Here is a 26,063-nt window from a genome sequence, read left to right on the forward strand (position 1 = left end):
TCCAGCTCTACACTGTGTTATCTTATTTATGTCTATCATACTTAATGTTTTTTGTGAATTACAATGGTGAGTAGAGCGGGTTCTTTCTTGATTATATGTTTTATTGAGATCTGTCTCTTGATTAAACTTTAAAAATTAAACATATAGGTGCTATGTTCATCTGGAGCAGTGTTTTTTAGAGCAGTAACACTGTGCTATTTTCTGGGACGGTAGATTGTTAAGGTGCAAAGATGGCCTTTAGTAGAGTGATGTGCTGTTCCTCTCGGATGTGGAAGATTAGGGAAAGTTTCCACGTTATTGATGATTATATTTGCAGGAAGTGTGCTAGGTTGAGAATCCTATCAGATCACATGGATAGGCTGGAGCAGCAGTTAGAGGCAATGAGGAATTTACAGGAGCTAGGGGGTGTGATGAACAGCAGCTGCAGGAAGGGTAAAACGAAGATAAAGTCAGGCAGATGGATTACCTCCAGGTAAGGAAGGAGAGGGAGAAAAGTCGTGCAGCACTCTCCCTGTGGCTATCCCGATTTCAAACAAGTATGCTGTTTTGGAAAATGTAGGGGGCAATGGACTCTCAGGGGAATGTAGCACTGACAGCCAGGTTTCTGATACCGAGGCTGGCTCTAATGTAACAAGGAGTGATAGGAGACTCTCTAGTCAGAGCCAGCATCAAAGTTATCATGGAGAGGGTGCAGAGTGTTCTCAGAGGGGAGTGGGGCCAACAGGAGATTGTTGTATACATTAGAACTAATGACATAGGAAAAGAATGAGATTCTGAGGAGAGAATATAGGAAGTTAGGCAGGAATTTAAAAACAAGGTCCTTGAGGATAGTAATATATGGATTACCCCCAGTGCCAGAAGCCAGCGAGGGTAGGAATAGGAGGATACAGCAGATGAATGCATGGCCAAGGAGCTGGTGCAGGGGAGCAGGGTCTGTTTCCATACTGTACATCTCTATGACCCTACATATCCCTGACCATCTTTTGATGAAATAGTACCACAGTGCAAGTAGCTTAAGATCAATTATTTTTCCAGGCTGTATCTAACTGAATGCATCCCTGTAACCTTGCTCCTTCTGGGAATCCTTGAGCCATGCACATTGAGAACGTTAATAGGCATTAGAGTAATTGGATAGGCAGGTAAGGTATGATTGGCTCAAAATCCTCATGAGCAGCACTGGGGTTTCCAGTAGCAGATAAACAGAGAGAGCTCAGAATGTTATCAGAGATAATGGGAACTGCAGATGCTGGAGATTCCAAGATAATAAAATGTGCGGCTGGATGAACACAGCAGGCCAAGCAGCATCTCAGGAGCACAAAAGCTCCTTTAAGCAGAGGTTCACCTGCACATCTGCCAATGTGGTATACTGCATCCACTGTACCCGGTGCGGCTTTCTCTACATTGGGGAAACCAAGCGGAGGCTTGGGGACCGCTTTGCAGAACACCTCCGCTCAGTTCGCAACAAACAACTGCACCTCCCAGTCGCAAACCATTTCCACTCCCCCTCCCATTCTCTTGATGACATGTCCATCATGGGCCTCCTGCACTGCCACAATGATGCCACCCGAAGGTTGCAGGAACAGCAACTCATATTCCGCCTGGGAACCCTGCAGCCATATGGTATCAATGTGGACTTCACCAGTTTCAAAATCTCCCCTTCCCCCACTGCATCCCTAAACCAGCCCAGTTCATCCCCTCCCCCCACTGCACCACACAACCAGCCCAGCTCTTCCCCCCCACCCACTGCATCCCAAAACCAGTCCAACCTGTCTCTGCCTCCCTAACCGGTTCTTCCTCTCACCCATCCCTTCCTCCCACCCCCAGCCACACCCCCAGCTACCTACTAACCTCATCCCACCTCCTTGACCTGTCCGTCTTCCCTGGACTGACCTATCCCCTCCCTACCTCCCCACCTACACCCTCTCCACCTATCTTCTTTGCTCTCCATCTTCGGTCCGCCTCCCCCTCTCTCCCTATTTATTCCAGTTCCCTCCCCCCATCCCCCTCTCTGATGAAGGGTCTAGGCCCGAAACGTCAGCTTTTGTGCTCCTGAGATGCTGCTTGGCCTGCTGTGTTCATCCAGCCTCACATTTTATTATCTCAGAGCTCAGAATGTTGTTGTCATTGGTCATTCATGAATACTGGGTTTGACAGACAAAGTCACAGAGTTTTTACAGGATGGAAAAAAATTCTATTCTAATGACATTTTCCAGCACAGTGCTCATCTAAACAATTCTTAAACATCTTGAACATTCCTGTCTTTACCACCATCTGTGCAGTGAATTCTGGATACCCACCACCTTCTGTGTGAAAAGCCTTTTCCTTATCATCTTGTTCTTTACTGTGAAACTGAGTCCCCTGGTTATTGACCCTTCTACTAAGGAGAAGGCTTTGCCCATCTAGCCTACCTATGCACCTCATAGGACTGTAAACTCCATAGAAACAGGCCATTCGACCCAACAAGTCCACACCGACCGTCTGCAGAACACCCTACCCAGACCTATCCCCTGCCCTATCCCTGTAACCCTGCATTTCCTATGGCTAACACATCTAATGTACACATCCTTGGATACTATAGGTAATTTAGCATGGCTAATCTGCCTAACTTGCACATCTTTGGCCTGTGGGAAGAAATCGGAGCACCCAGTGGAAACCCACGCAGACATGGGGAGAACATGCAACCTCCACACAGTCACCCGAAGGTGGAATCAAAACCAAGTCCCTGGAGCTGTGAGGCAGCCATACTAACCACTGAGCCACCATCAGATCCTCTCTCGGCCTTCCCTGCTCTAAGGTAAACAACCCCAGCCTATCTAGTCTCGCTTCGTAGCTGACTCGCTCCAGCCGAGGCAACATCCTGGTGAATTTCCTCTGCACCTTCTCTAGTACAAACACATTCTTGCTATAGTGGCAATCAGAACTGCACACAGCACCCCAATTGTGACTTAACTAATGAATAGCTCCGTACTCTTGTATTCACTGTCTTGACTAATAAAGGCAAGCATCCAACATGCAGCATTTAATCTACCTGTAATGCTGCCTCCAAGGATCTAATGACATGCACACCATGGTTCCTCTGATCATCAGTACTTCCTAAGGTCCTATCGTTCAATGCATACTCCCTTACCCTGTTAGTCCTCCCAGGACACATCACCTCAAACTTTCAGGTTTAAATTCCATGTGTCACTGACTAGCTCATTTAACCAACCTGCCTATATTGTCCTTGAGTCTAAGGTTTTCCAGTTGATGTTTACCAAACCATCTGCAAACTTACTCACCACACCTCCTACATTCATGTCCAAATCATTATTGTATCTGGATGTGAGTTTGGTCACTGAGCTGGAAGGTTAGTTTTCAAGACGTTTCGTCACCATTCTAAGTAACATCATCAGTGAGCTTCCGATGAAGCGCTGGTGTTAGAACATAGACATGTTATGTCCCGCTTTCTATTTATCTGTTTAGGTTTCCTTGGGTTGGTGATGTCATTTCCTGCGTTGGTGATGTCATTTCCTGTTCTTTTTCTAAGAGGATGGTAGATTGGCTCCAAATCAATGTGTTTGTTGATGGAGTTCCGCTTCTAGGAATTCTTGTGCGTGTCTCTGTTTGGCTTGTCCTAGGATGGATGTGTTGTCCCAATCAAAGTGGTGTCCTTCCTCATCTGTATGTAAGGATACGAGTGATAGTGGATAATGTCGTTTTGTGGCTAGTTGATGTTCATGTATCCTGGTGGCTAGCTTTCTGCCTGTTTGTCCAATGTAATGTTTATCACAGTTCTTGCAAGGTATTTTGTAGATGACGTTCGTTTTGCTTTTGTCTGTATAGGGTCTTTTAAGTTCATTAGCTGCAGTTTTAGTGTGTTGATGGGTTTGTGGGCTACCCTGACGCCAAGAGGTCCAAGTAATCTGGCAGTCATTTCGGAAATGTCTTTGATGTAGGGGAGAGTGGTAATGGTTTCTGGGCCCGTTTTGTCTGTTTGTTTGGGTTTGTTGCTGAGAAATCGGCGGACTGTGTTCATTGGGTACCCATTCTTTTTGAATACGCTGTATGGGTGATTTTCTTGTGCTCTTCGTAGTTCCTCTGTGCTGCAGTGCGTGGTGGCCCGTTGGAATAATGTTCTAATGCAGCTTCGTTTGTGGGTGTTGGGATGGTTGCTCCTGTAGTTCAGTATTTGGTCCGTATGTGTCGTTTTCCTGTAGACGCTGGTTTGAAGTTCCCCATTGGCTGTTCGCTCTACTGTGACATCTAGGAATGGCAGCTTGTTGTTGTTTTCTCCTCTTTTGTGAATGTTATGCCATTGTCATGTGAAGGTTTCCTCTAATTTGTTTTGTTTAGTGATGACAAAGGTGTCATCCTCGTAGCGGACCCAAAGTTTGGGTTGGATGATTGGCAGAGCTGTTTGTTCGAGTCTCTGCATTACCGCCTCTGCTAAGGACCCTGATATCGGAGATCCTATGGGTGTGCCGTTGGTTTGTCTGTAGGTTTTGTTATTGAAAGTGAAGTAGATGGTAAGGCATAGGTCCACTAGCTTGATGATGTTGTCCTTGCTGATGAGGTTGGTGGTGTCTGGTGTATGTGTTTTTGGTTCTTCTAATAGTGTAGTCAGTGTTTCTTTGGCCAGGTTGATGTTGATGGATGTGAACAGGGCTGTTAAGTCAAAGGGGACCATTATTTCATCCTCTTCTATCTTGGTGTCTTTGATGGTGTTCAGGAATTCTTGGGTGGAGCGAATGGAGTGGCGTGAGTCTTCTACTAGGTGTTTTAGTCTTTGGTGTAGTTCCTTGGCTAATCTGTAGGTTAGTGTTCAGTGTTTAGTGTATCACTAGTATCCTTACATACAGATGAGGAAGGACACAACTTTGATTGGGACAACACATCCATCCTAGGACAAGCCAAACAGAGACACGCACAAGAATTCCTAGAAGCGGAACTCCATCAACAAACACATTGATTTGGAGCCAATCTACCATCCTCTGAGAAAAAGAACAGGAAATGACATCACCAACACAGGAAATGACATCACCAACCCAAGGAAACCAAAACAGATAAATAGAAAGCGGGACATAACACCACTGCTTCGTCAGAGGCTCATTGTTGATGTTACCTAGAATGGTGACGAAACGTCTGAAAACTAACCTTCAAGCTCAGTGAACCAGCTTACATCTGGAACAAATTAAAGACCCACTCTCTTGTGGACCGAGAGGAGGAGAGTGCTGTCTTGGAGGTGAAGGAGGACGTCGGGTTGGCTGTGCACCCTTGCGACCAGTGGATCTTAATGCTGGCTTCGGCCTAACACTGGTTCAGGGGAGCAGCCAACATGCAACGATGGCTGCGGCAAGTGCTCATGCCCCAGGTCAGAGGGTCTGGAACACCATCCGTGTTTCCGCAAAGAAGGTGGATGAAGGTGCACCTGTGGATCGCACCATCTTCGTGAAGAGGGTCCTGTTAGACTGTTGTGGGTTCGCTGCTGCAGACATTTACTGCCTGCAGGATTTCCCCGGAGGAGTTTTTACGATGTGACCTTCAGGAGTGCCAAGCTTTGCGAGCGCTTCCTGGAGGAAGCTGGACCTTGGACTTGGGGTGGGTCCTGCGGTCAGTGCCCACAATGGGGGAACGAGTTGCGAGCATTAATGTGCGCAGTGTCAGGTCCACCGCAAGATGTGTATCCACGTTGGCCTACCTGACCACCATCGAGGCGGACCTCCTGTTTCTGCAGGAGTGCGGGATACCGCACCTCGGCAGGTACGGGAAATGGTCCGGCGCCTGGACCTGTGGGCCTTCGATCTGGTCGGTGGGTAACGACTGTCGCTCCTCGGGCCTGGCTATTCTGCTGTGGGGGTGCAACTTCACCATCTCTCAAGTTCAGGAGGTGGTGGGGGGGCGCCTCCTAGTGGCTGAGGTCACCTCCAGGAACGCTCCCCTGAGGCTGATCAACGTGTACGCCCCAGCGGTACGGAGTGAGCGGTTGGCCGTCCTGCAGCGGCTTCCACCCCTGCTGGATACGTCCAGGCCGGTCATCCTAGGCGGAGACTTCAACTGCATCATCGATGCAGATGGAAGATCCGGCATGGGGACAGCGGCTGGGGGGAGTCAACTGGACGTCACGTCCAGATTCCTGATGGGCACGGTGAAGGACGCCAAGCTGCTCGACGTCTTCAGCACCCCTGCAGACGGACCACAGCGGAGGTACACCTGGTCACGGCCAGACAAGTCTATCCGCTCAAGGGTAGACTTCCTGTTTGTGTCACGAGTGTTCTCGGTCAGGTCCACTGGCGTCGAGCCGGTGTTCTTCTCTGACCACTGCCTCCTGCTGGCCGACTGTCACTTACAGAACGACCAGCCGGCCGGCAAGAGGACGTGGAAGCTCAACACGACTCTGTTGACCCCAGAGAACGTCGAGGAGCTTAAGAGGGAGTACGCCGGTTGGAGAACTGTGAAACCCCTCTTTGAGTCTCCGGGCGACTGGTGGGAGACGGTGAAGGAGAACATCAAGAGGTTCTTTGTCCTCAAGTGTGTTCAGAAGGCAAGAGAGAGGCGGAGAAAGCTGTCGCGACTCCAGAAAAGGGTGCGGAACCTGCTCCTTCTGCAGTTGATGGGGGCCGATGTCACGGAGGACCTCCGCGAGGTGAGGGGCCAGCAAGCCTCGCTCTCGCCGTGGAGGCCTCCTGGATAATCTTCCGGTCCAGGGTCCGCTCCGTGGAGCAGGACGAGACGTGCTCGCGTTTCTTCTTTCAGAAGGTGCACAAAGAGAGCTCTGTGCTGAGCCGGCTGAAGGAGGACGATGGCTCGGTGACGTCGTCTCGGCCCGACATTTTGAGGATCAGCAGATCCTTCTATGCCAGACTGTATGACACGAAGCCCACTGACAGCACAGCCTCCGAGTCGTTCCTGTCGTCTATCACGGAGGTCTTAGACGACGGCACGAGGGAGTGGCTGGACCGGCCGATATCCCTGGATGGGCTGACCAGAGCCCTCAAGTCCTTGGGAGAGGAATAGGACTCCCGGAAGCGACGGCTTACCGGTCGAGCTGTATTCCGCTCTGTGGGGCCTGGTCGGCCAGGGCCTGCTGGAGGTGTACGATAGTGCGCTTTGGGCAGGGGAAATGTGCAAGTCCATGAGCAAGGGCATCATCACCCTCATTTACAAGAGGAAGGGGGAGAGGGAAGAAATTAAGAATTGGCGTCCCATTTCACTATTGAACGTGGACTACAAAATCCTGGCCAAGGTCATAGCCAACCAGGTCAGGTCTGTCCTGGAGTCGGTGATTCACCCTGACCAAACCTGTGCTGTGTCGGGCAGGAAGATCGCTGAGAGCCTCGCGCTCATCAGGGATACGATCGCCTACGTACAGGACAGGAGGGTGGACACCTGCCTCGTCAGCCTGGACCAGGAGAAGGCCTTCGACCGGGTCTCTCATGCTTACATGAGGGACGTCCTCTCCAAATTGGGGTTCGGGGAGGGCATCCACAATTGGATCCGGCTGCTCTACGCCAACATCGTTAGCGCAGTCTCGATCAACGGGTGGGAATCAGACAGTATTCCTGTTAGATCTGGAGTCAGGCAGGGCTGCCCGCTCTCTCCTGCCTTGTTCGTGTGCTGTGTGGAGCCCTTCGCCGCATCCATCAGGAAGGACGTGAGCCTGAAGGGCGTGACTTTCCCAGGCAGCGGAGGCCTTCAGGTCAAGACCTCCATATACATGGACGATGTCGCCGTCTTCTGCACCAATCGTCGGTCGGTGAGTAGACTATTGGACATCTGCGGCCAGTTTGAACTGGCCTCGGGTGCCAAAGTCAATAGGGGGTAAGAGTGAGGTCATGTTCTTCGGGAACTGGGACGACCGCTCCTTCATCCCCTTCACCGTCAGGACAGACTACCTAAAGGTGCTGGGTGTTTGGTTTGGTGGAGCTGGGGTGGGCACTAAGACTTGGGAGGAGCGTATCACCAAATTGAAGCAGAAGCTGGGCAGGTGGACACTCCGGTCCCCCTCCATCGTGGGTAAGAGCCTGGTTGTCAGGTGCGAGGGGCTTTCAGTACTGTTGTACGTGGCGCAGGCCTGGCCTATTCCCTGGGCCTGCGCCGCTGGGGTCACCCGGGCCATCTTCCACTTCATTTAGGGGTCGAGGATGGACCGGGTCCGCAGGGACACCATGTACAAAGACCTAGAAAATGGGGGAAAGGGCGTACCGAACGCCACCCTCGCCATGATGGCTACCTTTGTGTGCGGCTGCATCAAGCTGTGCGTAGATCCTCAGTACGCAAACACCAAGTGTCACTACTTACTGAGGTTCTACCTGTCCCCGGTGTTGCGAAGGATGGGCCTGGCCTCGTTGCCGCGGAACGCTCCGAGTAGTTGGACCGTTCCGTACCACCTGTCCTTCCTGGAGAAATTTTTGAAAGGAAACACCTTTGACCACAAGGCCGTCAGGCAGTGGTCAGCACGTAGTATCCTCGGGACCCTTCGGGAAAAGGAGAGGGTGGATCCCGTCATGTGGTTCCCCACGCAGACTGCCAAAGTCGTTTGGCAGAATGCCTCATCGCCAGAACTTTCAAACAAGCACAAGGACATTGCTTGGCTGGCGGTGAGAGGGGCTCTGCCAGTGAGATCCTTTATGCATGCCCGGAATCTCTGCACCACCGCACGCTGCCCTCGAGGTGGCTGTGGGGGGGGGGGGGGGGGGGAACGAGACTGTCGATCACCTCCTTCTGGAGTGTGCCTATGCGCAGGAGGTCTGGAGGGGGATGCAGTGGTATTTGTCGAGGTTCGTCCCAAGCAGCTCCGTGACGCGGGACTCCATGCTCTACGGGCTGTTTCCGGGGACGCACACCGAGACCAACATCAACTGCGCCTGGACGACCATCAATGCGGCGAAAGATGCTCTTTGGTCTGCCCGCAACTTGCTGGTCTGCCAGCTGAAAGAACTGACCCCCACCGAATGTTGCAGACTGGCGCACTCCAAGGTCCAGGACTACGTGCTGAGGGACGCGCTAAAGCTTGGGGCAGCCGCCGCCAAGGCGCGGTGGGGAAAGACCACTGTGTGAGGCCCCTTATCCAGAATAGAAAAAAGGGCCCTATCTGGTAACTGGGCCCAGCTGGCGCCTTCCCCAACTGGTCAGGGGGCCAACTGGGACTGTGCGGGGTGACGACTGCTAGGGTATTTTCTTTGCTGTGTTTTTTTTCTTCTTTGTTTGTTTTTTGCCTTTATTTGGTGTATGTACCCCCTGGGTAACCCGGAGCGGCTTGCATGACTGGGTAGGTGTATAAATGTGTCTTATTTTTTGTACATCTTATGAATAAAGTATATTTTTTCAAATAAAAAAAAGTGACGAAACATCTGAAAAATGACCTTCTAGCTCAGCGAGCAAACTCACCTCCAGAAACTCAACCTGAGCTACAAATCTTCTCAAAACTCGCTATCATTATTGTATACTACACACAGTAAACTGTGGTATGCCAACGGTTAGAAGTCCTTAGTAACAAATATGTCCTTCAAAAATCACCCTCTGCTTCTTGCCTCTAATCTGATTTTGAATGCATTTTAGTAAACTGTCCTGAATGTTACCGGCTCTTAGTTTTCTAACTAGACTAACATCTAAGACCTTGTATTAGGTTTTATTGAAGTCCATGTAGACTACATCAAATGTGCTACCCTTATCTACACCCGTAGGTACCTCAGCGTTAAAAAAAAAATTGCCTCTCGTGTCTTTTTTTAAATTTTTCTTCTCTTACCTTAAAAGTATTGCCCCCTAGTCTTAAAATCCCCAACCTTATGGAAAAGACACCTACCATTCACCTCATCTATACCCCTCATAATTTTACAAATTTCTGTAAGATCGCCTCTCAACCTCCTTTGCTCCAGTGAAAAAAGTCTCAGCCGCTCCTCATAACTCAAACCCTCTATTCCTCGCAAATCTCCTCTGAACCCTCTCTGGCTTAATAATATCCTTCTGATTACAGGAAGACCAGAACTGGCCACAGTACATCAGAAAAGGTCTCACCAATGTCCTGTACAACCTCAACATAATGACCTAACTCTTACACTCAAAGGTCAGACAAAGGAAGGCAAACGTGCTAAATGCCTTCTTAACCACCCTATCTGTATATGATGCAATCTCCAAAGAATTATGTACTTGAACCCCTTGGTCTCTCTGTTCTTCAACACTGCCCAAGGTCCTATTTTTAATTGTACAAGTCTAGTCTTTGTTTGTTTTACCAAAAACTACCCCCTGAAACGCAAGTCACCCAGTTTCAATGCAACCAAGTGCTGGCAACAAATGCTGGCTAGCCGTAAATGAATTTTAACAAAGTGGACCTGGCAACAATCCGTGTGGATCACCACTGATCACAAGTCTCCAGTCCAAAACAACAACCCACCATCATCACCCTCTGCCTCCTGCCGTTAAGCTAATTTTGTATCCATGCAAATCCCATGTGATCTAAATTTTACTGATTAGTCTACCATGTGGAACTTTGTCAAAGGCTTTATGAAAGTCCAAGTAAACAATGTCTACCGCTCTGGCCTTGTCAGTCTTCTTGTTCCTCAAAATAACTTAATCGAGTTTGTGATTTGCAATTTCCGTTGCTTGAACCCCTTAGTCTCTCTTCTTCAACAATGCCCAAGGCCCTATTTTTAATTCTACAAGTCTTGTCTTTGTTTTACCAAAATTCAATACCTTTCAATTATTTAAATTAAACTTTATTTGTCACTCTTTGGCCCATTGATTCAACTGATCAAGATCTTTAACTAACTATCCCTAATCATTCCTTGACTCTCCAAATTCATATTAATCCTATCTTTCAGAATCACTTCCAACAACCTACCCACCACCAATGTCAGACTCATAAGTCTATAGTTCCCAGGCTTCTCCTTACATCCCTCCTTACACAAAGGGACAACATTAGCCACTCTCCAGTCATTCAGCACCTTACCCATAGTTATAGATGATACAAAATATTTCTGCAAGGGGCCCTGCAATTTCCTCTCCACCTTCCACGACAACCTGGCATACATTAGATCAGGTCCCAGAGATTTATTCAACTTTATATTTTCCAAGACCTCCAGGACTTCCTCTTCTGTAATGTGAACTGTTTTCAAAACATCAAGGTTTATTTCTCTGAATTCTCCACCTCCACTTCTATCTCCACAGTAAAAACTGATGTGAAATATTCCTTTAATATCTCTTCCATCTCCTCAGGTTCAACACAAAGATGACCTCTTTAATCTTTTCTACACTCTCTCAAGTTGCTCTCTTGCTTTTCGTGAACTTGTAGAATCTCTTGGATTATCCTTAACCTTATTTGCCAAGTCTATCTCATATTGTCTCTGTGCCTTCCTGATTTCCCTCTTCAGAATGCCCCTACACTCTTTATACTGTTCAAGAGATTCATTTGAACCCAGCTTTCATATTTAATACATGACTTCTTTGTATTCTTGACAAGAACCTCAATATCTTTATTCATCAATTGTTCTTTAACCCTACCAGCCTGACCTTTATGTCTCCCAGAAATATAATGAATCTGAACTATCATTATCATGCTTTTGAAAGCCTCCCACTAATCAGACGTCCCTTTATCTGCAAACAGTCTGCTCCAATCAATTTCTGAAAGTTCTTGTCTCATTCTATTAAAATTTGCTTTATTCCAATTAAAAACTTTCATTTTTATGGAAGGCTTATCCTTTTCAATAACAGTTTGAAAACAAACAGAATTATGATCACTAGACCCAAAGTGTTCCCCTAGTATTACTTCAGTCACATGCCCTATTATCCAAAAGAAGGTCAAGTTTTCTTCTTCTCTAGTAAGAATATATACATACTGATAAAGAAAATTTTCTTGAACACATTTAACAAATTCTTCACCATCCAAACCTTTAAAACTATGGTAGTCCCAGTCAATGTTTGAAAAATTAAAATCACCTAATATTACAACCTTACTAGCTTACATATATCTGAGATCTCTCTACATATTTATTCCACAATTTCCCTCTGACTTTTGGAAGTCATTAGTACAGTCCCATCAAGGTGATCGGAGATAATGGGAACTGCAGATGCTGGAGAATCCAAGATAACAAAGTGTGGGGCTGGATGAATACAGCAGGCCAAGCAGTATCTTAGGAAAGCACCATCAAGGTGATCATTCCCTTTTTATTTCCAATTTCAATCCATTTAGTTTCATGGATGATTTTGCAAAAATATCCTCTCTGGTTACAGTAGTAATGTCTTACTTAATCAAAATCGCTACTTCCCCTTCTCTTTTGCCTTTTTTTCTATCTTTCCTGTAGCATCTGAAATACAGAACATCAAGCTCCCAGTCCTGTCCTGTAATAGCTATGACATCGCAATCCCATGTTCGCAAACATGCCCTGAGTTCATTAGCTTTACCTATAAGACTTGTTGCATTGAAATAAATTCAGTTCAATTCTTCAGAGTTACTTCATTCTCTGACTTGCTCTAGTCTGACTATTCTAATTAACTTGTTCTCTTCAGATTCAAAACCATTCTCACCTATCTATTTACTCTGTTACTTAAGTTCACTCCTCGCCCTCTCTCTGACAGTTTACAGTCTCCCTTAATAGAATTAGCAAAGATTCCCACTAGGATATTGGTCCTTTGCCAATACAGGTGAAATCTATCCTTTTTGAAAGGTCTTTTCTGCCCCAGAAGAGATCCCAATGATCCAAGAACTTAAACCCCTGAACATTACATCACCTCTTGAGCCACTGATTTATGCCCTTTACCCTTTTATTCTTTCCCTCACTTGAGCTTGGCACTGGGAGTAAACTAGAGGTTACTTCTTTTGAGGTTCTGTCGTTTAATCTTCAACCTAACATAGAACATAGAACATTACAGCACAGTACAGGCCCTTCGGCCTTCGATTTTGTGCCCACCTGTCACACCAATCTGAAGCCCATCTAACCTACACTATTCCATGTACGTCCATATGCTTGTCCAATGACGACTTAAATGTACCTAAAGTTGGCAAAGCGTTCCATTCCCTTACTACTCTCTGAGTAAAGAAACTACCTCTGACATCTGTCCTATATCTTTCACCCCTCAATTTAAAGCTATGCCCCCTCGTGCTCACTGTCACCATCCTAGGGAAAAGGCTCTCTCTATCCACCCTATCTAACCCGCTGATTATTTTATATGTCTCAATTAAGTCACCTCTCAATCTTCTTCTCTCTAATGAAAACAGCCTCAAGTCCCTCAGCCTTTCCTCGTAAGGCCTTCCCTCCATACCAGGCAACATCCTAGTAAATCTCCTCTGCACCCTTTCCAAAGCTTCCACATCCTTCTTACAATGCCATGACCAGAACTATACACAATACTCCAAGTGCGGACGCACCAGAGTTTTGTACAGCTGCAGCATTACCTCATGGTTCCGGAACTTGATCCCTCTATTAATAAAAGTTAAAACACTGTATGCCTTCTTAACAACCCTGTCAACCTGGGTGGCAATTTTCAAGGATCTGTGTACATGGACACCAAGATCTCTCTGCTCATCTACATTAACCAAGAATCTTACCATTAGCCCAGTACTTTGCCTTCCGGTTACTCCACATTAAACTCCATTTGCCACCTCTCTGCCCAGCTCTCCAGCTTAACTATACCTCTCTGCAACCTACAGCATCCTTCGTCACTATCCACAACTCCACCAACCTTGGTGTCGTCTGCAAATTTACTAACCCATCCTTCTACGCCTTCATCCAGGTCATTTATAAAAATGACGAACAGCAGTGGACCCAACACCAACCCTTGCAGTACACTACTAGCAACTGGTCTCCAGGATGAACATTTCCATCAACCACCACCCTCTGTCTTCTTTCAGCAAGCCAACTTCTGATCCAAACTGCTATATCTCCCACAATCCCATTCCTCCTAACCTTTTGTATTCACTCTGCAAAGCCTTAATCGTTTCCCTAACTATGACATTCTTATCAACGTGCACAATAACTTCCAATTTCTCACTCTCCCCTTTAAAGTATGCTTTAAACGTTTGAGACGTCCTTAAACATGGCACCAGGAAATCAACATACTATCCTAGATTCATGCTCACTATCACAGAATCTCCAGTCTGTGCCCTTGACTGATATCCCTCTAACAATTACTCTTTTAAATTTTGTCAAACCCCATCTAACGTAAGATTCATTCTTCATGCCTAAGCTCTTTCTCTTCCATTTCCCTGTGAGAGACCACCCTTCCAAAAGTACTCAAAACTGAGTATCTGTTTGAGACAAGAATAGTCACAGGAGACTTCTGAACTACCTTCTTACCTTTCCTGACTGTCATCCCTCTAGGTGACTGATCCTGCTGTGTAATCACTTCTGTAAGTTTATTAGCCATCTAATTCGGTCTCTCTTGTATGCCTTCAATGTCATGAACCTTAAAAAGAAGCAGCTTACAATAGTACCTTACATACAAAATAAGTTACCTTTCTTTACTCAAAGAGTTGATATTAAGCATGAAAAAATAAATTAAAAAATTAAACGTATAAATCTTAAATAAAATCAAGCATTTAGCTGAACAATCGAATTTAAAAAAATTTCTGCTCAAATGGTCCAGCAGGCACCTTTCAATCTTGTGATTAAAATACTCATTCAATTCTTCTAACAATGTTTGTGCTGGTCAAAATTCACTGGGTACAATTAAACATCCATATCCACCAGTGTGAAGGAATGCGTTACATGCAAAATTTCTATTCTTTCCTAGTTGGTTGGAGGTATCATCGGACTTGTTACATATACCACATTCATGCAATAGCACTACTTAACACACAACCATGCCTGCAGTTGCAGACTTATATATCATCTGATGGATTACAAAATCATGATAGGCTGAAGATCCCATCTCTATGCCAATAGCATCACTAATGCATTCAGAGAAATATTCTCTGGGCACTAGTTCCACTGGTATGAAAAGTAAGTCTCAGGTTCCAAAATTAAGCTCTTCTATTGTTACACTGAGCAACTGTCAAAGTGCTGGAATTTTATCTACAGTTCTATGTCAATGCTGCTTCATATGCAGCTGACTTAAATGGCCCTTGGCACAGGATTTCATAGTCATGGCAGCGTTTTCTTGCCTCAGAATGGTTGTAAGTAAAAGCCTTGAAAGGGTGTAGCACAGATTGCCCAAATGGTAAGGGTATATAAGGATTAAGATCTGTTTATAAGTTGCATAGAAAGGCAAAATTCACCCGAATACAGAAAATTACAAAGTTCTCTAATTAGCATTGGGATGATTAAGTGATTTGTTAAGGTGGAGAGAAAAAGTATTTCTCTAATGGGTGTAGGGTCAGGAATGTGTCCAGAATAACAGCATATAAATTTAAAATTACGCTTAGGTGTTTCAAGTGTGATGGTTGGAAACACTTATTCATACAAAAAGCAGTGAGAATCTGAAACTTTCTTGCACTAGAAAGTTGACAATGCAAAAGATTAATGGGAAATTTCAAACAGATTAATGAATTTTTTTGACATTGAAACAGGTAACAACATTTGCAGAGTTAAGGTGGGTATATGGAGTTAAGTTACAGAGCAGCCAGGATCTAATTGAATGGTAGAACAACTTTGAGCAATTCAAGTGCCTTCTTGGATTCCTGCAGCCCACCTTTGCAAGAGACAATGTTGCTATAAACACTCATTAAACGCCTGAAGCATAACTGAAGAAAGCAGTGATGATGGATTATTCAGGTAAAACCCCAAAGCTGACAGAAGTGGAATAGTGTCAGTCTGTTAGACCACAGCAACTACCAGCATACCTACAGCTTAGATAACATCTCTGACATCAGCAAATAATCTAGGTTATAGTCACTTCGACTAGGCGTTGCATCAGAATGCCCATAACCACCCGAATCCATTGCCATCACTCGATACTCACTCTTGAGCTCCCGCAGCTGGTAACGCTAAGAGTACCTGAGACACAATAAACATTTGATAAACTGGTAACCCATTGAGCTGATGGGCTATGCTATACAGTTAGTTCAGCACAGGGCAGTTCCTGCACTCTGTGACAACATACTTGCAGTCAAAAACAAAAATACACTGATGCTATTCATCTCTGAATTAACTAGTCATTTTCCTCCACCAGAGCCTACACTATCTCAAATCTGAAGTCCATGGTTCCTTGGTGCTTGACAAGTGGCTGTTAAAAAAGAAAACAAAAACCTCACTGCTGCAGCATCTTTTGCAACCCTGGAATGTCCTGAAATGCTTTACAGCTCATGAAGAACTCTTAATGTGGAAATGAGACAGCCAATTTGTATGCAGTACGGTCTGATAAACAGCAAAGTGATAAGGACCAGATAATGTAGTGATGTTGGTAGAGAGAGATATATTGGCCCAGGACACTAGGGAGAACATAGCTAGTCTGCCTCCATATAGTCATTACCATATCTTTTACACCAATTAAGAGAGGTACTTGGAGCTAACATTTAACTTTTCTCTCTTGAAGTAATAGAACAAATTGGAGAAACCTCCACCCACTGAGAACCTAAATTTCTACAAATTTTGTAACTGTCACAACATAACTAGGAAAATTGCAGTGCACCAACAAACATACTCTCCAGTTCCACAAGCCATCACAAAATGTATAAGATCCAAATAAGACCATCAAAATTAACATTTTGCCTGACTGCCTGCTACTCAGAACAGAACCAATTTGCACTAGATTTCTTCAGTAACAAAAATGAAATACACAATGTAACACACAATTTTAACAAGAATAGTGAAAAAAAGGATTTCTAATTGATGCAACTTAGACGATATCCTTTCAAAACCCTAAATGTGCACACACTGTATCAGAAGACAGAAAAAAGATAACTGTTTTACACATATATAATGGGTTAAAAATGAATATGCAAGATAAACAAAAGTCTTCCAACAAATATTAAATGTCTTCCTAATAATCTGCATCATTCACCTCACTCATGTTTGTTCTCCAAAATTGTTGGGCTTCTCATCAACTGAGGTCAAGGCTCAGGCTTTTTTAAAAATTAATTCATAGGATGTGGGCGTTGACGGTTGGGCCAGCTAATACCATTCCTGAGTTGCCCTTGAGAAGGTGATGGCACGTTGCCTTCTTGAACTGTTGCAGTCCATTTGCTACAGGTATACCCACAATGCTGTTGGGTGTGGAGTTTGTGGATTTTGACTCAGCAACATTGCAAAAAGGGTGATATATTTTCATGTCAGAATGGTGGGTGGTTTGTAAGGGAACTTGTAGGTGTTTCCATGTATCTGCTACCCTTGTCATCTTAGATGGAAATGGTAATGAGTTGAGAATGTGCTGTCTATGCACCCTTGGTGAACTCCTACATCTCTAATGTTATAAATATTCCTGATGTTATTTGGAAACTTGAGTTCTAATGTGGATAGAATCATGTATAGATTTACAATTGATTTGTATTTATATACAATGTAAGTTAAAAAGTTTTGTGTGCTTACTTTCATTTTTGAGTTTGGTGTGTGGTTTCGGTGCATCTGAAAGTTGATTCACAAGCACTTAAATGAAGCTTTTAAGAAAATCCTTGAGGTGAAAAGTTTAGTACTTTAGGAAACTAAAGGTAGAAGAGAAAAGAAGCGCTGTTGTCTAGCGACAAAATGTCCTGTACCACAGGGTCACAGAGACAGACAGCTTCCTTTTAGAAGGAGAAAGCTATCTAAAAGGTTAGGCAGGTTTCAGTCAGGAAGAACAGGTCTATGACAGCCAAGATTAATTTGAGGTGAAAGGAAAACCTGAGTGGTTTAATATCATTATACAAAACCTCCAGAAACAGAAAGCTGTGGAAAAGAAACTTAAGAAACTCGTGTTTGAGCGAGCTGTGTTAGCAGTTTAAGGGTCTCACGAAGATATATAACTAAAGAAGTTAGCATTGAGTGAATGCAGATGTTAACCATAAAGAAACCAAGTACAGTGCGCTAACTAAAGAAGGAACTTAATGTGAAAATTGAGATTAGAGTATCTGTAAGGTTGCTGTTGAGGTTATAGGGTTAAATCTTTATTTTTGGTGCTTGTAATAAGACTGTTTCAATTAGTTCTTCTATTGTGTAAAGTATTTTTCCTTTTGTGTCTAAAAACTTTGGCGTTCTTTTGTTAAGAGATTGTTGGCAGTCTGTTGTGAATATGTTCAGTGATTGCATGAATATGGGTCCAGGGCACAAGGAGATAGAAAGACCTGCACGTACGCAGCACCCTTTACAATCTCAGAGCATCCCAAAGCACTTTGCAGACAAGTACTTTTGAAGGGCAGTTGCTATTCTAGGAAGCAAAATAGATACAAACTTCCCACAAATTGCAAGGTGACAAGGATCTGATAAAAAGCTATGTGTGGTTTGTTGAAGGTTAAATATTAGCCAGGACACTGAGGACAGTTCCCTCATGAATAATTCGGCAGGATTTTTTACGTTCACCAAACAGGAAAGACAAATTGTTAAACAGAAAATTGAAGGGAATCTTTACCAAAACTCAGGAAAGCCATGGAGTAGCAACATCAGTTGCTTGTTCCTCTCCCCAGCTGCCACACAATGAAACTACAGCCCTGAATGATAGAGAAAGAGAGGAAAAGGCAGGGAAAGATGCAATAAGAACACAGCTCATGGACTCTCTCAGGATGTAGCTTCCAATACAGAACCACTGCAAATGTTTTCAAAAAGAAAGACTGACTTTTGTGACCATTCAAATTATCTCGCACAGTAAATGAGATTATACCCGTAACAAAAAGTTAAAAACAGATTTCAATTGTATCATGAATGACACTTTCTGCTCTCTCTCAGGTGAATGGAATAGATTAAAAACCAAAAGACCTGCAGATGCTGTAAATCAGAAACAAAGACAAAAGTTGCTGGAAAAGCTCAGCAGGTCTGGCAGCATCTGTGAAAAGAAATCAGAGATCACACGTCAAGTCCGGGCAGTTCTGAGGAGGGGTCACCGGACCTGAAACGTTAACTCTGATTTCTCTTCACAGATGCTGCCAAACCTGCTGAGCTTTTCCAGCAACTTCTGTTTTTGTTGTTGAGTGGGAAAGATTCCTTGCCATTGTTTTGAAAGTAAGAGCAGGAGTTCTGCCTATTGACTTAGCTAATATTTATCTCTTGACCCATACAGTCTAAACAAGCTTATATGGTCATTTGGCATGTTGCTGCTTCCAGACAGCTTGCTCTGGACAGATTGGTTGCCATATTTCCTACAATACACCAACACCACACTAAATGCGAAATACTATGGAGGTCTGGAGCCCAATGGAAATGCAAACTCTTTATTTCTTTCACGATTATTCAATAATTAAGAAAATGTCACAGATTATCAGAGACTGCAGAATAAATAGTGAGGTCGTGCATTTTGATAAAAATTTATTTAGGCAAAGTTTATACTCTGGGAATGGTATTTGCACGGACAAAAAGCAGAGGGATGTGGAGATACATGTTTCCTGCTAAATTAGCCACAACCTAAGAAGAATCATAGCCATCTCTCTCTCACAGAAAGAGGTAAGTGATTATGTTTCTTGAGGGACATCACTCTGACGAGTGCAGAACAAGGTGTGGGACTATTACAGGCTTGAGGTGAAAAGTTTAGTACTTTATAAGGTAGAAGAGAAAAGAAGACCTGTTGTCTAGCAAAAAAATCTCTTGTACCACAGGGTTAAAGAGGGAATTGAACTCACACGCTTGATGCTACCGCACTCCACATTTTAGCCAACTAAGCTAGTACAAGCCCACATTTAAAAAGCTAATAACAAGCTTCAAAACTTTACAGAGTCATAAGAATTCCTAGTGTAGACAGAGGCCATTCAATCCATCAAGCCTGTACTGACCTTCTGAAGAGCATCCTACGAAAAGCCCCTTATCCCTGTAATCCTCCATTTACCATTGGTAATCCACTTAACCGATACATTCCTAGACACTACGGACGAATTAACCCAGCCAATCCACCTGGCCTGCACATCTTTGGAATGTAGAAGGAAACCAGAGTGCCCAGCAGAAACACACAGACACAGGGAGAACAAGCAAACTCCACACAATCGCTCCACACAATCCAGGTCCCAAGTGCTGTTAGGCAGCACTGCTAACCACTGTGACCTCTCAAGAGGCACAGAATATGAACGTAACTACATAACATTGAATGTAAATTATTCTCTATAAAGATCTCAGAGTTCTGTGCACAACAGGAAATATGCTGTGCTTTAAACAGGGTTCAGTGCAGATCCACTACCATCACAGATCACAGCCTGAAACCCTATTTTTCTCCCACCACAGATGATGCATGCCCACTTGAGTAGTTCCAGCATTTTCTGTTTTTATTCCATTAGGATGTCGTCTTGCATGAGGAAATCCAAAAATAACTTAATAAATTGGCTCTTAATACGCATTCACATAGCAACCTTGACATAGTAATTCCTCCGAGGGGGTTTCACTGGAGTATTATCAACCCACGTTTGACCCATGCTTCATAAAAAGATATTAGGACAAATGACGAATAGTTTGATCAAAGAGGTAAATTTTGAGGAATATCTTAAAGGACAGGAGAGAAGTAGTGGGGCAAGGAGATTTACTGTGATGGGAATTCCAGAACTTATAGTTATTATGGTTGTAGAAACCTTTAATTTTTAATAAAAAGATTCTAACTTGCAGTTACTTGATGAACGATACTGCAAGATTTTACATTTTAACACTTTTACTGTACCAAATGATTAAGTGCACTATTGACTAAATACTATTGCCTGTTTTGTTCAGTAGTAACTCCAAGGAAGCATCTCCCAATGTTTTCCTCGACCTGACTGCACTGTACATGTAATACATCATGGTGTTACAGCAACTGCAGCAAATCAAGAAGGTGGCTCATGCCAACTTCTCAAGGGCAATTAAGAATGTGTACTAAATGTTGACCTTGTTACCCAAGTCATGTAACTAAACTCAAAAATAAAAATTCACAACAGAATTAGATATGTAATTCAAAAGTGAATTAAAAATTAGACCTATAGGGAAAAGAGTGGGGGCAATGGAATGGGGAGGAAAGGTTAGCTCTTTAAAAGAGTTTAGGACGTTCTTTAAAACACTTTAGCTAGCATGAATGGTTTCCCTGAACCGACCTGATTCCAATGCTATGAGAAACTGTTTCAGGCCTAGATCCTTCATCAGAAAAGGGGAATGGGGAGAGGATTCTGAAATAAATAGGGAGAGAGGAGAAGATAGGTGGAGAGGAGAGTATAAGTGGGGAGATAGGGAAGGGATAGGTCAGTCTGGGAAGGACAGACAGGTCGGGGGGGGGGGGGGCATGAGGTTAGTAGGTAGGAGATGGAGGTGTGGCTTGAGGTGGGAGGAGGGGATAGGTGAGAGGAAGAACAAGTTAGGGAGGCAGGGACGAACTGGGCTGGTTTTGGGATGCAGTGGGGAGAGGGGAGATTTTGAAGCTTGTGAAATCCACATTGATACCATTGGGCTGCAGGGTTCCCAAGAATGCAGAACAATGTTAAAAAGATAAAGTTAAGGGCACTCTATCTGAATGCACACAGCAGTCACAAAAAGATAGAAGATTTTAGGATGGAAATAATGATAAATGAGAATGATTTAATTGTCATTGCATAGATGTGGTTATAGGTTTACCAGGACTGGAACTGAATATTCAGGGAGATTCATCATTTAAAAGGATAGGTTAAGGGGAAAATGAGGTGGAGTGGAGCGAATAATAGGGGTCAAGAAAAGTGCATTCGTGGGAGAGGGCCTTAGATAAAAGGGTCAAGGTGAAGAAATGATTTCGGTCGATCTAAGAAACAGGGTCAGCAAATATTGTTGGAAGTTGATGTACGCCACCAAACAGTTGTAATACTGGATTTTGTATAAATAAAAAAATTTACTCACATATTATTGTAATAATTGGCAACTTCAATTTACATATATACAGTACCAGATAATACTAATTAGAATTAATGCTGTGGGGCTTAAGAACCTGGATTGAGTACAAGATGGGTTTCTGGAGCAGAACATTGTAGAATTGAGTGCATTTCTCAATATAATTTTATTCATTCATGGGAGCTGTGTGTCACTGGCTGGGCCAGCAGTTATTGCCCATCCCTAGCTATCCTTGATGAGGTGGTGTTATGCAGGTGATTATAAAGTCAGTCAGCACAGATACAGAGCCTTCGGTCCAATTCATCCACACCACCCAGACAACCCAATCTGACCTGGTCCCATTTGCCAGGAATTGGCCCATATCCTTCTAAAACCCTTCTATTCACATACCCATCCAGATGTCTTTTAAATATTGTAATGGTATCCGCCTCCACCACTTCCTCTGGCAACTCATTCCAAACACACACCACCCTCTATGTGAAAATATTACCCCTCAGGTCTTTTTGAAATCTTTCTCCTTTCATCTTAAACCTCCATCCTCCAATTTTGGATTCCCTCAGCCTAGGACCCCCAAAGCGTTAGCCTTCCTGCTCCTCTGATGTTGCTTGGCCTGCTGTGTTCATCCAGCTCTACAACTTGTTATCTCAGATTCTCCAGCATCTGCAGTTCCTACTATCTAGGAAAAAGACCTTGGCTATTCATCCTATCCAAGGCCCTCATGATTTTACAAATCTCTACGAGGTCAGTTTTAGTGACTGATGCTCCAGGAAAAAAGCCCCAGTCGACTCAGCCTCTCCCAATAGTTCAAACCTTCCAGTTCTGGCAACATCCTTGCAAATCTTTTTTGCATCCTCTCATGTTTAACAACATCCTTACCTTGGAACGGTGACCAGAATTATACTCTAAAGTGGCTTTCATTGGTCAATGTTCTAACCAATGAAGGCGAGTGTGTCAAATGCCTTCTTCACCACCCTGCCTACCTGTGACTCCACTAACAAAGAACTATGCACCTGCACCCCTAGGTCTCTTTGTTTGGCAACACTCCCCAGGGCGCTACTGTTAAGTGCGCAAGTCCTGCCTTGATTTGCCATACCAAAATGCAACATCTCATATTTACCTGAATTAATTTTCATCTGCCACTCCTCAGTCCATTGGCTCATCTGATCAAGGTCCCATTGTGCTGTGTGATAATTTTCTTCACGGTCCACTATATCACCTATTTTGGTGTCATCTCAAACCGACTAACCATACCAGTTATGTTCACATCAAAATCATTTATACAAATAACAAAAAGCAGTGGGTCCAGCGCTGATCCTTGTGGCACACCATTCGTCACAGGTCTCCAATTCAAAAAAAATACCCTCCATACCGCCCTGTCTCCTACCTTAAAGCCAATTTTGTATCCACTTAGATATTTCCCCCAGATCCCATATTGACTATCTGTAATCAGTCCTTACCTTTCCCATTGCTGCAGACAATTAGTTGTAGTTTGGTTCTGTGTGGGATTACAGGTGGAATGAGGAAGAATGCTTTTTACTGAGGTATGTGTCTGAAGTTCATTGCCCAGTTTGATGATACAGGCATTACCTTGAACTAGCTTAAAAGGTAGTTGGATGTGCACCTGAAGCGTTACAATATGCAAGGCCATGGTCGAGATATTGAGAGGTGTGATTAGAATTCTTTGGGAATTGGGCACATTGTCATTTCATGGTTGAATAGCTTCTTTCAGTGTCATAACATTGCAATGGCCTGAAGCTTGAAAAGTGCCACAATGCCTCAGTGAGAACTGTGAGGGAGCTAAGGTGGAGGGGAGCCAGTGCTATCTCAGGTTTCAGGTTGCCGACTCTTGCTTGGAAAACTTGGGTCTGGGACTGGGAAGTGGTGGGTGGTGTAGGGAAGAGATGAGACACAGTCGTGGAGAAGGGATGAGATCATAAAAGATAGTAAAAGATGCAGGCCTTTCAGCCCTCAAGGCTGCACAGTCATTCAATAGGATCGTGGTGGGATGTGACAATCAAACTTCCTGCGTGACTCTTCCTTCCCCTACTGTTCAAGAACCTATCTCAACCTTAAAGGTTGTGGTGGGCAGGGGAGTAACCCAAATAACTGAGCACATGGAAGGCAAGAGATAGAGTTGATGTGCGGCTATTAAATTACTTGGAATAATAACACAGTGGGGACAAACGGGAAAAAATAGCCGTCATCGCTGAATAGCAGGGCAGCCTCAACGGGCTGAGCGGCCTGCGCTGGTTTCCGAAGTCAGTGGCACACAGCAGTCAGTTATCAGTGCGCGTGTGTGGTATTCGGGAACTACAAGTCCCGAGAGGCAAAGCACACGCACACGCAGATAGTCCAGGGATTAACAGGAACGGTTTTCAGAAGCGGCACGTGAACCAACGGCCTCCGCGGCCGCGCACGATACCTTCACTCGGACGAAGCACTGAGTCCCCAGAGATGGATCGCTGAAGCAGGCCGGCGGACTCTCTCGGCACTGCCAATTTGAAAGGCCGCCATCGCCTCCTGATGACCAACCAGGCCATACGCAGAAGGAATAAGCCGCCGGCCAGGGCCGTCAGCGTGTCGACCGTAGCCCAGTAGGTGGCGGCGAGGGGCAGCCAGCGACACACGGCTGGGCAACATCAGCAGACGCGAGCCCAGCTTCGCCATCTTGGCCGCGGCACTGTCTCCGCACCTGCCCACTGGGCTGTTTCTGGTGATTGACATGTGCGATGACCAGTCAGCGCCGGGCGTGTGCCGTGCAGGTACTGGAGTGAGTGCTCGCGCCTTTGGCCAGAAGGGGCAGTGAGGGAAGGAAGGACGGACGTGTACTGGGTAAGCAGGCGTGGAATAGGTATCAGAGATAACGGGAACTGCAGAGGCTGGAGCATCCAAGATAACAAAGTGTGAAGCTGGATGAACACTGCAGGCCAAGCAGCATCTCAGGAGCACAAAAGCTGACGTTTCGGGCCTAGACCCTTCATCAGAAAAGGAGGATGGGGTGAGGGAACTGGAATAAATAGGGAGAGAGGGGGAGGCGGACCGAAGATGGAGAGAAAAAGATAGGTGGAGAGAGTGTAGGTGGGGAGGTAGGGAGGGGATAGGTCAGTCCAGGGAAGACGGACAGGTCAAGGAGGTGGGATGAGGTTAGTAGGTAGGAAATGGGGGTGCGGCTTGGGGTGGGAGGAAGGGATGGGTGAGAGGAAGAACAGGTCAGGGAGGCAGAGACAGGTTGGACTGGTTTTGGGATGCAGTGGGGGGGGGGGGGGGGTGGAGAAGGGCACGAACTGGGCTGGTTTTGGGATGCGGTGGGGGAAGGGGAGATTTTGAAGCTTGTGAAGTCCACATTGATATCATGGGGCTGCAGGGTTCCCAAGCGGAATATGAGTTGCTGTTCCTGCAACCTTCGGGTGGCATCATTGTGGCACTGCAGGAGGCCCATGATGGACATGTCATCTAGAGAATGGGAGGGGGAGTGGAAATGGTTTGCGACTGGGAGGTGCAGTTGTTTATTGCGAACTGGGCGGAGGTGTTCTGCAAAGCAGTCCCCTATTCCCAACACCTCCACCTCCACCTCCACCCCTGCCCCCAGGATGAGGTATTCTACTCCCGCACATTCCAGATGTCCACGTTCTTCAAGGACCGCAACTTCCCCCCCCCCTCCACAGTGGTCGAGAATACCCTCGACCACGTCTCCTGCATCACATCCCTCACACCCTGCCCCCACTACAACCACCCAAAGAGGATACCCCTCGTTCTCACATACCACCCCTCCAACCTCCAGATACAACACATCATCCTTCGACACTTCTGCCATCTATAATCTGACCCCACCACCCAAGACATTTTTCCATCCCCACCCTTGTCTACCTTCCAGAGACACCACTCTCTGTGTTCACTCCACACTCCACACTCCCCTCCAACCCCACCACACCTGGCACCTTCCCCTGCAACCACAGGAAGTGCTACACTTGCAAACTCACCACCTCCCTCACCCTCACCCCCATCCCAGGCCCCAAGATGACTTTCCATATTAAGTAGATGGTCACCTGCACATCTGCCACTGTGGAATAGGTTTTTTGATTATGAGACTGAGGCATTCATAAGGGAAATCTGTAACTAGAGTTCCATAGGGATCAGAAATGACAAAAAAGAAACAAGTTACAAGAAAAAGCTCAGCAGGTCTGGCAGCATGTGTGGAGATTAATCATTTAACGTTTCGAATTGAGT

At 45.2% G+C, this 26,063-nt stretch overlaps 1 pseudogene; it reads right to left on the reverse strand.

Annotated features, from left to right (window-relative positions):
- Window positions 1–24,503, reverse strand: part of LOC125447396 (epoxide hydrolase 4-like) — a 41,598-nt pseudogene extending 17,095 nt beyond the window's left edge.
- Window positions 24,504–26,063: the final 1,560 nt, after the last annotated feature.

The sequence above is a fragment of the Stegostoma tigrinum genome, chromosome 35, assembly GCF_030684315.1.
Source record: "Stegostoma tigrinum isolate sSteTig4 chromosome 35, sSteTig4.hap1, whole genome shotgun sequence".
Lineage (NCBI taxonomy): Eukaryota > Metazoa > Chordata > Chondrichthyes > Orectolobiformes > Stegostomatidae > Stegostoma > Stegostoma tigrinum.